The sequence below is a fragment of the Apteryx mantelli genome, chromosome 2 (assembly GCF_036417845.1).
Source record: "Apteryx mantelli isolate bAptMan1 chromosome 2, bAptMan1.hap1, whole genome shotgun sequence".
Taxonomy (NCBI): Eukaryota; Metazoa; Chordata; class Aves; order Apterygiformes; family Apterygidae; genus Apteryx; species Apteryx mantelli.
This window is the reverse complement of record NC_089979.1, coordinates 150,683,420-150,700,534: the sequence shown is the minus strand read 5'-3', so window position 1 is coordinate 150,700,534 and position 17,115 is coordinate 150,683,420. Positions and strand designations below refer to the sequence as shown.

The following is a 17,115-nucleotide window of genomic DNA, read 5'->3' as shown; positions in this document are numbered from 1 at the left end:
ACTTTCACAAATCCAGCCTACATTTTTTCCATCATGGAAGAGAACTGGATGAGAGCCTTTTGTAGCCATTTGATCAGGATTTGATCCTGGGACTTCTCTTTCGAGAACTGGTCTGGTCTGTGAAGGACATGTGCAATACAACGACTGCACAGTTTCTAGCTATTTAGCAGTATTACAGAAGAACTAATTAATAAAGTAAAATACATATTTGTCTCACATATAGATGTGTGGAAATCATACTTGATTTTTTTTGGTGTGGTAATGCTAGCACTTCTATTTTATAACAACACTTTGCTCATGGTAGGATTATTTAAAATGGTTTTTACTTTGCACCTGGCATTATAGGTAATGCACATGCTCTTCCTATTGGGTTGTCTTTTATCCAGTATGAAGATACCCCAATTTTGTAAAGTTATTTTCCTTGGTGACAAGCCAAATCTTATTAGCAATACTACCTCATAACCAAAGAGCGGCAGGAGATGTATACCATAACATTGTGGAAATCTCCCCATCATTTTTTAGGGAATGAAGTAAAAGTATACTATATAAAGCTGAAACAGCAGTGAAAATTTTGTTATGCTGGAGGTAATTACCAAATCCTAGATAATCCTAGTATTTAGTGGCTATGGATATTCTGTATCTTAGCCTCATGATTCAGTAGGAAGGTAACTGCTTCCCCAGAACTAGGGCATTCTAGAACTAGCAGAAACTAGCTTGCAGCTAGTTTTTAAAAAAGCAATCCTCTTTTTTGTGAGTGCTTCCAAACAGGTGTCATGTATTTAGAGACTAGAGCTGTGCTTGAGTTGGTGCTGAATATGGAACCTCGAACAGTGCTTGATTTCTGCCTGGTCTTGAGAAGCTGGGTGACACTTCAGTATAAATTTGAAATAACATTAATATTGGTGGATTCATTCAATGAGTGAGAGTGAGAGGTAAAAATAGTGCTAATTAAAGTACCAGTATCACTATCTGCCATCCTTTGGGTTTGGGGTTATCATTTTGTTGTGTCCTTTCCAATTGGAGGCAAGGGGAGCTTCTCTAAAATTTGAGATCATAGCGCTGTGCAACATAGCTGTGATCAGAACACTTAAGTGAGTAACGACCTTTTATTAGTTTGAGTGACCCTGTATCCCAGCCTTATATGAGACTCCCAAATCGCCCATGTCTGTTTATTCTGTAATAGCATACCTCTTACGGTGTTTTGAAGCTTTAATCACAGGCAGATATTTACAATCTGAGATGTAAGGTTCTACTCGAAGTCTTGGAGCATTACCATCTCTACATCTTTCCCTCTCTTTGCTTTTTCTGTTCCACTTTCTATTAGGACTTATTATTATTCTCCACCCATTTTTCTCTCTTTTTATCCCTCTCTCATTTTACAGACACTGTTCTTCTCACGTAATTTCTCCTGCTTCCTTTTACTAACTGTTCTCTGTTTCTCTCCTAAAGGGAGTCCTGCTCCTCTCAATACATTTCCTTCAGATATGTCTCTCTTCCCCCCCACCTCGGCTGTCTAAATCCAACAACTAACTTCAGCTCAAACTGGTGGGATTTTTGAATTGGCTCATTCCAACTTCAGTACCAAAAGGTTAGTTGATTTTTTTGAGGTTGTAACTGAAAGTGGGATTTCTTGGTTTAACTGTGTTGTAAAAATGACCTCTAATTAGGATCCAAACTCTGATCTTGGCATCAGTGAAAGCACATCTTAACTGTGACGTATCAGCAAAAAAAGTCATATTTTGATGTCTGGCATACAGAGATGATTGCCTTTCAAATAAAAGGAGATTGCAAATTAGTCCAGCTTTACAGGGCTCTTTGTTTTTTAAACCTGTCATATTCCGGAATTTAGACAGTTGTTTAAATAAAATCTTAAGATCTGCTTTCATATTAAGTAGCTGAGAGTTGGGCATATAAATTCTTTTTTAAACTTTAGACTCTAGACGTTGAACTGTGTTTTCCATTTCTTTAGGTTTTTTTGCTAGAATGATAGTATGATACAGAAGAAAAAGAGTTAAGAAATTTATACATGTAGACAGAAACTTATAGGCTCAGATTTAGATCAGTAAATAAAAAAATAGATGTGCCTAGTTATAAGCAAAGTTTATATCTGGATCTGTAAATCGAGAAATATACCATCTACAAAGGAACACTTGATTACATTTCAAAACTTATGTTTTGAAAGCTTCTTAATCAGTAAGAATGATATTTAAAAAATTATGAAATGGAAAAGAATCGTGGTTGGAAAATATGCGGAATGGTATTCTCCATATAAATATGATAAGCTCTTTGAAGAATGCGATTTCTTATAGACTTAACAGGCTGTGTGGCATACTTTCTCTCCTGTTAATTTTATGCATTTGAATGATTATCAGAAGGTCAAAATAAGGACATTATTTAAGTAGGGATTTGATTAGAGACTATATGATGACCTTTCAAGCTTCTAGCACAACTGGCAAATTAGAAGAAAGGTCCAAGGTAAGAATTAGAAAAGGTGTTTTTTAAGAAATAAACAGATATGAAAGTAGAATGTAGACTTAAGGGCAAGGGTCACGAAGTGGATGAAGAGGAAAATAATGTCCAGTGATGGTGATTTGAATGAGAAGCAGCTTAGTTTTAAGAGGCAGAAAGGAGAAAAGGTTCTTTTTTGAATGGACTGCTGAGTACAAGGCAACAAGTCTTGTGAATAGACAAGGAAGCACTACTATAGTCTACTATAGAATTAACTTAAGAGATTTTCGAGTTTAAAACTGGAGGAATAAAATTTAATATATTCAATTTTCACTATACCACATTTTTTCCTGAGTGGTAACTCATCCACAATGAATCAGAGCTCTGAAACTGAAAAGAAGGTGAGAGTTTGAGGTTCATAGAAGATTTTGAAAATATTTTCAGAAACCTGGTAGTTTGAAGTCCATGATAAAAAGTAGTGGAAGAAGATGATGGGCTTGGGAATGTAACCCAAGGAGAATATGACACCAGTGGGAGAAGTAAGAATCATGGATCCAGAAAATTTTTAATATGTTTGTGATATTTATAGCTTCAGTTGATTAAAGAACTAATTAAGAGGAATCCAGATTGAAGTACAGCAGAGGAAGCAGGAGAGTGTTTTACCAGAGTGTTCACAGACTAGTGGAGAGGACTAGACAAGGAGGAATGTTTGAGGATGAGGGAAAGAGGGAGTGAACAAAGGAATGAAAGAAGACGGGTGGCAGAAGCAGAAGGGCTAAAGGAAATCTCTTTTACTAAAAGACCACAGTATGAGATCACCCAAATCTTAGACTTTGTGTAAGCTGATAGAGCAAGAAGTGAAGGTGAATGCGTTTATATCAGTTTCCTTCTGTAAAGTATATCCTGAACAATAATAAGAGCTTCTCTTTGTTCAGTGTGGAAGAGAGAATTTAAGACAAACTAATAAAGGTAAAAGCTGAGTTAGAACTTGAGACAGGAGAGGGCATTCTTGCTTATCAAGTCTAATCCCCTACTAATAGATTCAGCAACATCACTTAGTCCTTTTCCAAGCCAAATGTGATCTTTAAACCAAAGCTCAGTTTGAAATGGAACTGGAAAAATTCAGTAAAGGAGCAGAGGAAGTCTGCAGACTTTCTTGAGGAGTTCTCAGCAACCTGTTAGTAGAGAGAAAATAGATGTGTGAGAATTAACATTTTTTTAGTGGACTTTGTTGAAAGCTAAAGTTGGAGGTTGGTATGATAGAAAGAAAGAAAACACATACTTTTATTAGGCAGACCAGTGTGCTTTCTATGTGCAAAGTTACTTGTTCCTGGGAAAATTTTAGTATTCCCATATCATTATCCATAGCTGTCTATTTAATACTTGTAATTCATGCATGATGCAAAATAAGTACGGTAATAAACCTTGAATTTGGGAGAAGGGCAGGTGAATCTCAGTGGCATATTTTGCAGTGAAAACCATAGTGAGTTAGTCTAGCAGTGAGATTGAGAGAGTTTTGCTTTTCCTTAAGGCTTCTGTGATTTCTTTGGTTATTCTTGTATGGACTAAAATGCCAGAAAATGAGCATTCATCTGTGTTATTTTGCAACTGTGCACATCTGAAAGAGGACAGCAGATGAACTGTGATATTCAGATTATACCTCTTAGGTGTAAATACCATTTTGAGTGCAGATTATTACAGAATATTGCTATATTTTCTGTCTAGTACCTGAACTGAGGATTCTAGAAGCGCATTTTTCATCTTCTGATGCCAGGAATATATTGTTGAAAATTATCCTGAAAAATATGAATGAACTTCAAAGGAATGTTGCTTGCTAATCACATACAGAAAACTTGTAGAGGATTGCGTATTGAGCCAAATTATGTAATCCTTTAAAATTAATACATTATTTATGGTTTTCAGAACATAAGTAATTTAAAAAATGTGACCTCTGAATTATAGTCCATGCACAATGGTTACATTGATGTCTGTTCACAAACAAATACATTGACATGATCTGTTTCCTCTTCAGCCTCCAGTTGTTTGAAATATATTTACAACTGTTGATTATTAATCTTGGCATGAACAGGACTGTTAGTGCTGCAAAATTCTGAAAACAAGCAACAAAACAAGCATTGTTTAGTAGAAATCTGAGTGTTTTTGTCTATATGAGGCCATTTCAGTAAATAGTTTTGCTAAATCTCCCTACCGTAGGAGTAAGGAAACAGAGGGATTTTGTAATGAATAAATTGTAAGCCACCTGGTAAATGTAGTAAAATTACATATTTTTCTGCCTCGTAGCTTTACTTCTAAAATGCCATTACTAAGTACTTACATCTTAAAAAACACTACAGCATGAGGCATCAGGCTATAATCACAGTGGAACAGAGTATAAAATATACATCTATGCTTTGCATAATAATATATTCCTATTCAGTATAATTTTACTGTACAAAACTTGTTTTTTTAAGATCAGTATGAACTTTGTATCTAAAAACAATGTATTGGAATCTGGATCTTAAAAAAAGAAATAACTTTGTAATGCTTTCATTCATTTAACAACACAAAAGAAACACCTGAGTGTATTGCTTGGGTTTAGTGATGCATGTCTATAACCAAACTCTACACCAGTGTTATGATGATTGTTTGTTTTGATGCCTTTGCACCATGAAAACACACTTCATGATCTTGTGAGAAAAATGTGCCTCCTGAGATGAAGGAGAATTCTCATTGGCTTTTGTAGTTACAGGCTTTCTCTTGAGCAGTTTGTTGAATTCTCTTTATTTTGCTTCATGCATGCTGTTCGGCTGACGACCAGCCATCTGCCTTGATAGTGAGCAGCCATGGATGAAGTAGAAATTGGAGCCTCCCTGGTAGAATGAATTCCTATGAATTTTAAGGCCAAATTTTGCAAAAATGAACTCCAAATCAGCTGCAATTTATCAATTTGACGTGCAAATAAATAGCTTTGGTGTAGAAAAATTAGTTTTGTTTATTTAATTTGGAGAGGGATTGTTGCATGTACTAGACATTCAAAAACTAAAATATACTCTTAATCTTTTTGAGATGCACAGCTTGCAATCGGTGCTGTAGATAGTGAACACCTATACAGAGATGAGAATTTTGCAGCACTATATACTATATAGCCAATGGGAACAAAAAATTGTCATTACTTTAGTCTGCAGAGGCTACCAATGTCAAGGATATGGACCTTAAATTTGTTGCTGCTCTGAGAAATATTACAGTGATTGCAGACATTGCAGCCAAATAGCTGTCTTTCTTAAGGCAAGCTAAATGTGAGATTGGGGACTAGAATTCTACTCCTAGCAAAGATTCAAAGGGATCTTATCTTGGCATACTTTTCCATGTCTATAAATGGATAAAATGGTATTTACATCCTGAAGTAGTAATGTGTTTTTGAGTAAGAGCTCTGTAAAATGAGCAGACATGTTAAAACCAGTGAGTGAAAACTCCCTTACAGTTCCAAGCCCAAGACAATCTTAAATCTAAAGCAGGCACTGCTGCCGTCTCTGTATCTCTGATGCTTTGGTCGTCTCCTGAAACTTAGTAAGACCTAAGATGTTAATAAGGTGAGGAACAATAGAAACAGATCATATTTTGTGCAGATAGAACATTTGGAGATCGGAGATTTTAGCATTCACAATCCCCTTATTGTGTCCAAATGTTTGTTTTCAAAGTCTTAAGAATTGTTTAAATACGAAATGAGAAACAAAAAGCACTTCCTAGATCCAACAGTGTCTTACTGCAAAGGATCAACCTCAGAGACACTAAAGCTTTTCAGAGAAATAACTGAAAACGGCTTTAGTAGTGGAAGATGTCCCAAAAGCTTATTCTTGCAAATGGGTGAAATATTTTTTACAGAAATTTACAAAAAAAATAATGAGAAAAATGTCAGTCCAGTTGGTTAAAACATGGTCTGTGTTATAGCATAAAAGGATGATTCAGACAACCTTCAGAATAAACTCTCCGCCAGATACATCTGCATTACAACAGATAGAGTTACTTAGCAATTTGGCATAAAAACTAAGACAGTGGAAATGTGTCTTTTTTATGATTTCATCTGCACTGGCTCACGAGGTGAACAGTCTCCTGTTCATTCTTTGTATACTGCAGTGCCCGCCTGCCACTCACACTTGTCAGCTCAGTCACTTATGAGCAGTTCCTAATCTGCCTCAGCCCAAATGAGACTGGTTACCAGAGACTTCCTATTTGAACTGCCTCAGCTATCTGGGTTCATCTTTACCGTCGCGTGCATCTCAGCCAGCAAATCTGAGGCACCAGTAGCTTGTGCCAGAGGGGGAAGCACTGGGGTCAGCCTGTGGGCAGTAGCTTCTTTAGTCAGCGCAGCTTCTGCTGGGAAAAGAAGCCTGCGCATGTCTAGGGATCCTAGTTACTGAGGGTCCAGTGCGACAAGCCTCAGAAACCCCCTCTTGTATTATCAGAGGTGGCAGAGGGAGCATGGAGTATTTCAACCCTAATTATTTTTAGGGAACCAGCCTACTTTTCATAACATTCTAAGGCAAACTGGAGAAGGCTGTGCCATATGTAATGAAATGTCGCCTTAAGGTTCAGTATCTCAGACCTTTCAAGGTCCGGAAGCAGATGCTCTCCTTCCTAGGAATCTAAAGCTTCCACTTGGTTGCAGAATCGTGAGATATGAGAGCTTAAATTCATCATTTGCTCAAGGCTGTCTTGAGTGTAAAGAAGAAGAAGGTGTTTCTGATTTAAGTTATTTTAATTAAAGCATTTAGTATTTTCCTGTTGGACACTGCTTCAAGGCTTGAAGTGTTACTGATAATACAGGTAGGCATTAATTTGTGGGTATAGTTCAAGAAAGGTCATAATGAGCCTATCATACAGTCAGTTTGTCAAGTTTATCTGTAATGTAAAACTTACTCATGGAGAGGTGTTCTCTGCGTCTGTATGCATCAGATAATACACCTACACACCACTTAAATATGTTAACACCATCTGAATTCTTAGTGATTTTTTTAAAGTATGAGTAAGTGTTTCAGTGACTCACATAAAAGATTTGGGAGAACCAAACAGATCAGGCGGGGGAGAACTGAGTAGGAAGCAGTCTGATTGCCATGGGGACAGAATGAGAACAGATGTGGCCATGGAGGCAGAGTGGTAGTGAGTTGTACGAAAGCTCTCCAGCAATATCTAAATACTGTTTTCAGATATTTATGGGGCATAAAGCAAGTAATTACTTGCCTCGTCAAGATACTTTTCATTTTTATCTATTCTTCCCTGCTTAGATATTGCCTTCCTTCATACTTGTTCATGATTTTTAGCTGTGGAATTCTTTTTTCTAACTTAAAAAAATTACAGTTCTAACTTAGTTTTCATGTAATGTTGGTTGATACTCTGTTCTTCTGGACTTTAGATCTAAGGCCATGTCTATGAGAAGTTTTCTCTAATCTTTCTGCAGAAATTTGTCTCCCTCTGGGTCACATTTTTCTAACTAGCTGTAATGTTTTCACTTGAAAAATGTTTTCAAGATTGAAATAAATGTTTTAGATTATAGTCTGTTACAGAGGGCACAGCTACTATTTGTAAATAGACTTTTAGATCTAACGTTCTTTTTTCTTAAGCCTTTTTTTTAACATGTTTTCTTCATTGCTTATTTTTAAGCAATCCTGACTCCTGGAACATCTTAACATTTGAGACTGTAGATGTTCTTAAAATTGCTCAGTTTTAGAACAGATTCAAAGCATCAAGGGATTTCGTTAAAAGCATTCAAGAGGTCGTCTTTTCAAGGAGTTAAATTCTGAAGTTCCCCCAGATACAGTATTTGTTGTAAAACCAATGGTTTGTTATGAAGCCTAAAAAATTGAATTTCAGTCTTAGTAAAATATTTTATTTCATATTCTGCCAAAAAATGCAGCAAGCTGCCACTAAATTATGACATTTACGGCAATGCTATATGTCACTGTTAGTCTCTCCTATTTTCAGTCTGCTTCGCAGATTTTTACAGTGACAGGGAGACCTTTTTTATAAGAAACGTCCAGAACAGGATGGTTGCTAATCCTGTTGCACAAGTAAGATCTGGCAAGTTTGAAAGTACTGTGACATGTTTATGCATTGGCAAAATATCACCTTGATTACTTATTTGGATACTAATAATACCATTTAGTGTGTGGGTTTTTTAATTAAGATCTGGAATGGGGCAAAATTAATTAAAAGAAGCCTGAGGGTTCTAATTTTCCCAAGGAATTCTATGACTGTGTTCTACTGGCATCTCTTAAATGCTGTTTCTTAAAACAGATCATAGCATGTGTGATGTTCATGCAATGCTACACCCCAGGGGTGCTGTAAGGTGTAAAGCAAAAATGATACTTTACAGGAATATGGCAATAACAAGAAGTACTGTGTTATTGCACTCCTTATCTGTGTGACAAATACGAAATTCTTTTTAGTTTACATTTGATAAATGGAAGTTACAGTATTTCATTAGAGAAAGAATACTGTAAAATAACCTTGCAAGAAAATTCACTAAAGATGTGTGTTGTCAAAATTTTCCTAGTCGTCACTAGCCAAGGGTCTAAATGTTATGGAGGTATGAAAGGGAGTGCCACTGAGTCAGTGATACACTAGAGTCCAGATTGCTGGAAGGGATTAAGAGTTTGAGGTTTTTATCAGTCTCGTCTCTTGAGAATCTGCTTTCACCTTCTATCTGTTATCTCAGCCTGTAGCTATTTGACAAATTTGAAGATTCTTCTCCTACCTTCCTTTTATCACCAAATCCTAGAAATTGCTCAGTGTCAGGGTCAGGGGGTTAGCACTTTGTGCTTAGTCTAGAGAAAGCTGGTTTCTGTCATGCTTTCAGAAACCCCCAGGGGACAGGGGGTTGTTAGGTACAGAGCTACAAATTCACTGTATGATTTCTCACAGTGTTAATTTACCTTTGTGCATTACTCAACACCACAATCAAAAAGATGGGTAACATGGTACAAGTAGAATCTAGTAGTGTCCCAAATGGCACACCAGGACCCTCTGCTGATGCTGGGAAATATGGCTTCTAGTCCTGCTGCTGTAATGTTCATGCATTTAATGCTGCATAATAATTGGATAAAAGACAGATAATCCAGGAAACATGGACTTGTATCAGAACTGTCCTTTTCTTAGCTGAGTCCAGTCTAGTTGGCCATAGCTTGCTGATGTCCTCTATGATTTTTGCCTTACTGTCTGCATAGTCACAGGAGGAAGACTTCTCCTATACTCTTTAGTTTATGACAGTCTCCTGAGAGCTGAGGAAGAAAGGAAACCCAAGTCTCCTGTTCTATGAGTGTATGCTTTTATTAATCGGCTTATTATCACAAAAGATGGACACCCCTACTAATGCCACCCAGCAGTCCAAACGGAGTGCATGAGTAGGATTAAGGCAGTTCTGGAGAGTACGCTTCCTAAATTGTTCTCTTGCCTATAAGTTTTAAATTTGACTTGCCTCCCATCTCTGGAGACAAAGTATGTGGCCTGAATCACACTTTGAGTGAACAGCCCTATTCAGTTGTTAGTACCTTTTCTCATCCTCAAACATACGCAATTTTTATACTTACTTTTTAAATGTTATTTTACAGAATAAAAAGTTATAGTACAAGAAAGCCCCAGACTACACTCTGTGGAAATTAATCTGAGTTTTGAGGATATATTGTATTTTTGATTTATGTATGATTCAAAAAACTCTGTATTACGTGTTCTTGATTTCAGTTGTTGCTGATCTTTTTAAGTGTACAGGTACTGTTTGAGGCATATGAGTATATGTGGTGCTGCAATCTTACTGCCTCATTCTTAAACAAAATAATACATTTAACCAAGCAAATACACAAAACAATTGCTAAAACAGAAAGAAATATATATACATAGAAATAATTTATTGTCTGTAATCCATATGAGCCAAGTTAACTGGTCTAAACTCTGCTGTCATTTACAACAGTCTGGCCCTTTTCCAGTGAAGGTCTTAATATTTATGCCAGTATAACTGAAACATATCTTTGTTCAAAGATTTTAAGAAGAGTTTTGCCTGCTACAAGATGACAGGGCTAGATCATGTATGCAGTCATGTTTTTAGAAATGGTTCTTTATTTGAATGTATCTACAGAATTTATTAATATGTGCAAATATAGTGCTGGACATATGCCTCCAGCAAAATAAAACAATATGAACAATTTTCAGCCGTAAATATTTGGCCCTTGCAAATATGTTCTTAGTTTTAGGTATTCTATGTGATTCTACTTAAAATACATATTTATCAGAATCCTGTGGTTCACAGCGTAAGGTTACGCTTCAGTCTTAGCTGACAGGTAATACTGACCATTCACCTCTCTGTTCCTGTCATTACCTTTGGAAATTGTTTCTGCTGCTGATAAAAGTACACTCAAAACAGTCCTGCTTCTCACAGGTGAAACTGCTTGCAAAGTGTTATAACACCTGGAAAATTAATGGAGACTGGACAACATGGTATATCATTTAACAATTATACTGAGTTATTGATCAGTAGAATTACAACATGGTAGGATTTTTTTTAAATGAGCTCTTTAGCATGCAGACATTTCTCTGTCAGTAAGAAAAAGTTGTATTTATCAAGAAGAAAACTAAAAAATGTCGATTTCTTTTCAAAGGAGATAGATTATGTAACAAAATAATGCTGTTCAGTCCTGTCTCTGGAAAAGTGTACTTGGTTCCAGATGTGGTAGGTATTTTGGTATGTTACTGTTGCATTAATATGTACATTTTTCAGTGAGGATTGGTAAGAATGAGACACTGTAGACCATCTTCTAATGGCAAAGTAGAAATTTAGTTTTAAGGACAGACAGACTATTCAATTTGGAGAAAACAGATTAATAGAACTGATTGCATGAAGGCTAGCATACATCTTGATTTTTTTCTGGATGCTACTGCTTTATCTGCCTGAAACCTTATGTGGATGAAAACCTCATTTTCCCAGAAAGTGCTGGTTCTGCTGGGCATGTGCAGAGAATGTCATCTGCATACATGCAGCATCTAGTTCAGAATTTCTTACTTGTTTTGGAGATCTTGCATGCACATCTCCTAACTGGCCTCTCTTAGCCCAAACAGCCTCTGTTGCTGTGTGTGTGTGTGAAGGACAGACTTCAGTTCTACATTTAGTTCTATTAGTTGTAATACTGATGACGAATGACGGGCCTGCTCTCACTCTGCCTAATTTAATGCAGAGAGCTATTTAAGATGCTTCAGCCCCTTTATCCTAAGGGTAGGAAGGTGTATAAAATATCCAGAAGTTTGAAGTAACCAAAACAAACAAACATTTATGTGAATGCCTCATCCAATGAAGTCCGATTTCCAAAGGATTTGCATTGTGTGGCTGGTTGAATTTTTAACATAACTATTTGCACTGCGGGTGAGTTCACCTTTGTTAGACATGGGAGAATACCCATGAGAGTTATGAATGCCTCAACTGACAGGGAAAAAGCTTCAAGGACAATTTATGCTTTACTAGTCACCAGAGAATGTACACTCAAGCATCCCCTATAAGGGATGAATATCTACTACATTATGAACTCTTATTGAAGCTTTTCATATGGATAGGTTCATAACATTTCATTTCAGTGTGGATTTTCCAGTTTGTAATGATGGCTGAGCTTATACTTATTGCTTCCCTCCATGGGAGGCAGTATCTGTTTCTCCTCATACCTATTTTCATAAAATGAATAGGAATTTAATATCTTTGAGCCCATTAACCCCTGTCAGCCTTTGGAGTACTCAAGCAAGGGAAGGAATGACTGACTGACAGACAGATTTTATTAGGAAACAGTTTAAAGGTGAAACAGATGAGCTTTGTATGGCACAAGCAAAGAAGAAAGAGAACTGAAATAATTAAATGCCAGAGCAAAGCTATGCCAAAGTTGTGCTACCTTGCATGACATTATAGAAAATACCTTAGGCAAACTAAGCTTTAATAAAATTTTTGAACACCTGTATTTCTATGTTTTGTTTACAACACAGATCTCCCTGGCTTTTAAAGTTATTCTGAGTGAAAAGATACATATTTTTTGCCTGTATATTCCAGTAAAAAAGGAATACTCGCTTAGTATTTTTTTCCTTTAGAGACAAGCATCTAAGCCTGAAAAGACCAGAGTAGCTTCAGCTCCCATTCTGGGTCATGCATTGCAATTATCAGGCCTTGGGGCTCTAAGTTGACTCTCTCTTTCCCTTGCTCACTCATTCACCAACAAAACCATCAGAATGTTCCGTTTTGTTTTATTCTTGCTGCTGTTGTAAAATACAAATGTATAACTGAAATCTAAATACACACTACTGCTTAATATTGTCAGTTGCTGAAATACCTGTAAAATAAGCAAAACAAAAGAAATTCAGTGTCGCACATTGCTAAATAAGATAATAATGCTATAAATCTGGTCTTCAGTGTTATGGCACTTAGAAAGGATTGTACTTTTTCAGTTTTGAGATAAGATGCTCTAAATAAAAAGGCTGCATGTTTAATGAAATTGTACCCATTGTAGTTAGTTCCATGAGTATTTTAAATAGAAATTCAGAATAAATAATTGTTCCTTGTTTTCACCTTGTTTGTGGTGGGAAAAGTTAACTATACTTATACAATGCGGTTCTTTACAGTGAGAGTTGGGTTTCTTCTCAGGTATTTATGTCTATTGCAAGATACCTTACCTTCTTTGGATGAAATAAGGAGAAGGCATGCAGTCTTGCTATGCAATAAATTACTGAATGTGTGAACAGATGATTGCAAACAATCCAATTTACCAAGTTTAATAACTTACTGTTGCTCTGAGAGTTGTTTAAGCTAAGGGATCTTCTTTGCTTTTATAGTAGGGAAGAAACACATACATGTGTTGCCACCTGTCAGCTAATGAGGAGTACCCTGCTGAATTATAGTAACTTAATTGCTTGTGTTATGCTGTCCAAAGCCCACCTCTTCCTTGCAGAATTCTGGCCTTCCCTAGAACTGGATAAGCTCTCTTGAATTTGAAGCACTTCCAGACCTTTGTGATTGCCCTTTTTGCTAAGGAATAACAACATGGAGGAAGAAGAATAGAAAATAAATGAAAACTTCAAATTAATTATATTGTAGATCTAACCATAGAGGTATAAAGATACACCTTATACTCTAGTAACTGGAGCTCAGATAGATATACCTACACCAGTTTCAAATTGACTATCTCAGGTTATGCTGGCAATGGCAGTGACACAGATCTCAGCACAGCATAGTCAGTGATGTAGTTACCAAGAAGCTCAGGAAGGCATTGTAGCCTCAACTTTAAAGCTAATACAGATGTATTAAATTGTCAGTGTTTCAGTGTAAATGTACCTTTAGCATCAAGTGGCAGTTGGTGTTGAACTGTCCCTGCAGGATAGATGGTGTTCTGACAGTGGGTGTATGCTAGAGTTCCTACTATACTTGATTTCCAGTTGGTTCAGCATCATTGACTTGTTTGCAGGGTATTCAAAGCACCTCCCACAGACATATCAGTGACCTCGTGCATAATTATTTTGAATGTGGGTGTGCCTTGGAGGTTGCAGCCTGCACTTGGGAAGACATTTGATTGTGAGGAGGGGAAGGCATGCTTTCCTGGCTTTACTGGTGAGGGATTCATATCTTTCTCATTCATTTGCACAAGTCTCCAGTCTAACAGTACTAGTTGTCCTCTCAATGCTGCTAGAAACTACGTAGTCCTTCTAGTTTCTTACCATGAGAAGCATGACAGTCCATGTTTTGACCTATGCTCTTGAGGTCCTTTGTTCGTAGCTGTCATTCTTTAGAGAAGAAACCCAAAATACTCTCAGTTCAAGTATATGTTGCTGGTAAATACAACATATTACCACTCCAGTGATGTTCTTACTTCTGCTGATATATTGAGGATAATTTCATAACCTATATTTTATATGTCAGTTTGATTTTGCCCAGTAGTAAAATTGGTTAGTAAAGATGTAGATTCCATACCGACATTTCTCAGACCACCATATTCATATATTCAAGTACTTTTCAGGAGGCAGATTGCAAAGCAAGTATGTTTCATAGTAGGGTGTCTGCATCCAAACTAGAATATCAAAATTTTCATTTTAATTATTATGTTCATGGCTGAGATGGTAGAGCATGGTCATGAAGCAAAAGATATTATAATTATTGAATAGTATATAATCTCAAAGCAGAAACTTTTACGATTGCAGATACAGTAATCTAAACTCTACAAACACCTACAGTTAATTTCTACAATGCTATTTTTTAAATGCAGAAAGCTCAGTCTTATTATGAATCAGTTTGATGCAGCTAAGACACACAGAAGTAGTAATTTTCTATTTAAAAGTTGTGTAAGAGGCATTGCTTCTGTGGTTTCATGCTTGAAAGATATTAACTCAGAAGTAATTTCTTATCATATCTGTTTCTTTTTTCATCTGAGAACTATGTTTTTTCTTACCTGAAAAAGGTAACTGTAATATATGTTAATTTGTATGCCAGCGTATACAGTTCTTCTTGGGTTTTCTGTCATTCTCAATTTCAGTTTTAACAGTGTATTTTAGCCACTGTCTTTGACACAGCTATGTCTCTGAAATCATATACCTATTTCATGCATCAATTCTGTCCATGTAACATTTCAAAGTCTCAGCTTTTCTTTATTGTATGAACTACCAAGAAATTTGTTCAAATTACCTTGACTAATGTCATCTTCTCTTTGGCTTTAATGCCATCCTTGTTCCCTCAGTGCCATTCAAAATGCAGCTGTTCAGATCACCGAGGCACTGTTTTAAGTACAGCCTACCCCGTTGCTATAAACTCAAGTTATAATTTTAGTGAGGGTCATTAGGACTCCATTCTTGATGATCATGAACCCCACACACATATAAAAATCCAATTGTTTTCATTACTCAGTGGGTAGACCCTATAGGTAAATTTACATTTCTGTACCTAGAAGTTTAGACTGCAGAACCCTATTAATCCTCCAGTGTAATGTTACATACAACTAAGATACCTAACTGCAAAGCTGTTGTGTCATCACTGTAAAACCACTTCTGAATCTGCAAAGGCTGGTTGCAAATATTTATTCTTGACATAAGTGAGAAAAAGTATTAGATTGATTGTATCTTTTGAAATCTCTCCTCAAATATCTTTCAACTAGATTAAAATTAAACCTTTGAGTAAATATGCAAGCAAAATATCCTGTGGTGGGACTGAGAGGAATTATGTGAAAGGTTTGTGTGAGACAGAGTCTAAGTGGATGGTTCAGGATGTTACTAATGGAAAATAGTCAAGATTATTGCTTCCTACGTGCCTGTGGTAAATGCGAAAATAATTTCTTTCTGAGTTCTCAGTGAAGTTTATAGTAAAAAAATCATGATCTCAGTCTCTCAGGTTGGGATCCATCTAACCTAATTTCAGATGTCTGACAGAGAGATGTCTAAGTATATGTTATTTGCTGTAGATTTCCTGTATAGTGAAATAGATGATTTACCTGACCTACCATAGCAACCTATCTTTGGTTGAAATAAATCACCTTTTTCAAGTGTCTCGTTTTCTCCATTGATTATGAAGGAATGAGTAGCATAGATTTAGATGTCTGACTTTTAGATGCCTAAACTAGTGGCAGAGTAATCCTCTCTCTAATGAAGATGTTTCAAGATTTCAAGATCATGGGTCACCCTATTAGAATAGAAGTAGTGTAGATCACGTGCAGTTAATGACAGTCTTAATGGTAAAATATAAAGTGAGGCCTAAGTGAGTGTGGAGACTGAACTCCACTCTGCATTAGTGGATATGTCAGACCAAGCCTATTGGTGAAGTAGTGCCTGACTGTTGCTTTTCATACTGTGCTAATTGGGGGTATAAATCAGAAACCTCACAGACAACAATTCATTTTGTACTCAGTTTACCCAGGTAAGAACAGGCAGCATAAAGTCACTTTTTCACTTAGGGGCTAGGGGAGGATCAGGGAAGCCTTACAGATACTCTACATTATATTCAAATGCTTGAGGTTGCCAGGGACAATTAAAAATGATGGTCTGTCAATCCCTTCTTTGGGGTCAAAGCCCTGCTGGAATACCCAGGTGTAGGAGATAAGGTGAGACTGCAAAGTGGCAGAGTTGTCCTCATGGGAACCCTCCAGTTGGCAGATCTGCTGTACCACCAAGCAAGTGGCACAGGCCTGGTGATCAGGTCCTTCTGTTTTAGGAGTCTGCCTGATGAATTTGGGGAGTAAAAAGGTAATCATGTTTTTTTCAAGGGATTATGTATGAACTGTGCAGACTACATTAAATAGATGTGTGATAATGTCATGGTGTCCGTATTTTATAATTTAGTTGTTCATTTAAACTGTTTTGTTAGAACTGCCTTTTTTGCCATGATTAAAGAATCTTTGTTTCCCTGAGTCCAATATTAATGTGCTCCAGATTCTATTCCTTTAGAAGAGTAACAGATGTTCACAGTTTGGTGCAATTTTCAGATGAGCAATGCTGTTTATTATAAATTTTACTAAGACCACCCAACTCATTTCACTTGTAACTTGAACTATGTCCAAGTGTTGATCTCAGGAGATGTAAAAGAGATGTAATATTTCTGTGCCCCACCCAGTTCAAAAGACATGACTTAGTATAGATGGAATTTAAATATCTATACTTCCAATCAGCCTAGAAAGT

General features: G+C 36.5%; 1 protein-coding gene across 4 annotated transcripts in view; it reads left to right on the top strand.

Annotated features, from left to right (window-relative positions):
• PRTFDC1 (phosphoribosyl transferase domain containing 1) overlaps positions 1-17,115 on the top strand; it is a 51,897-nt gene that overhangs the window by 8,448 nt on the left and 26,334 nt on the right. The window lies entirely within an intron of this gene.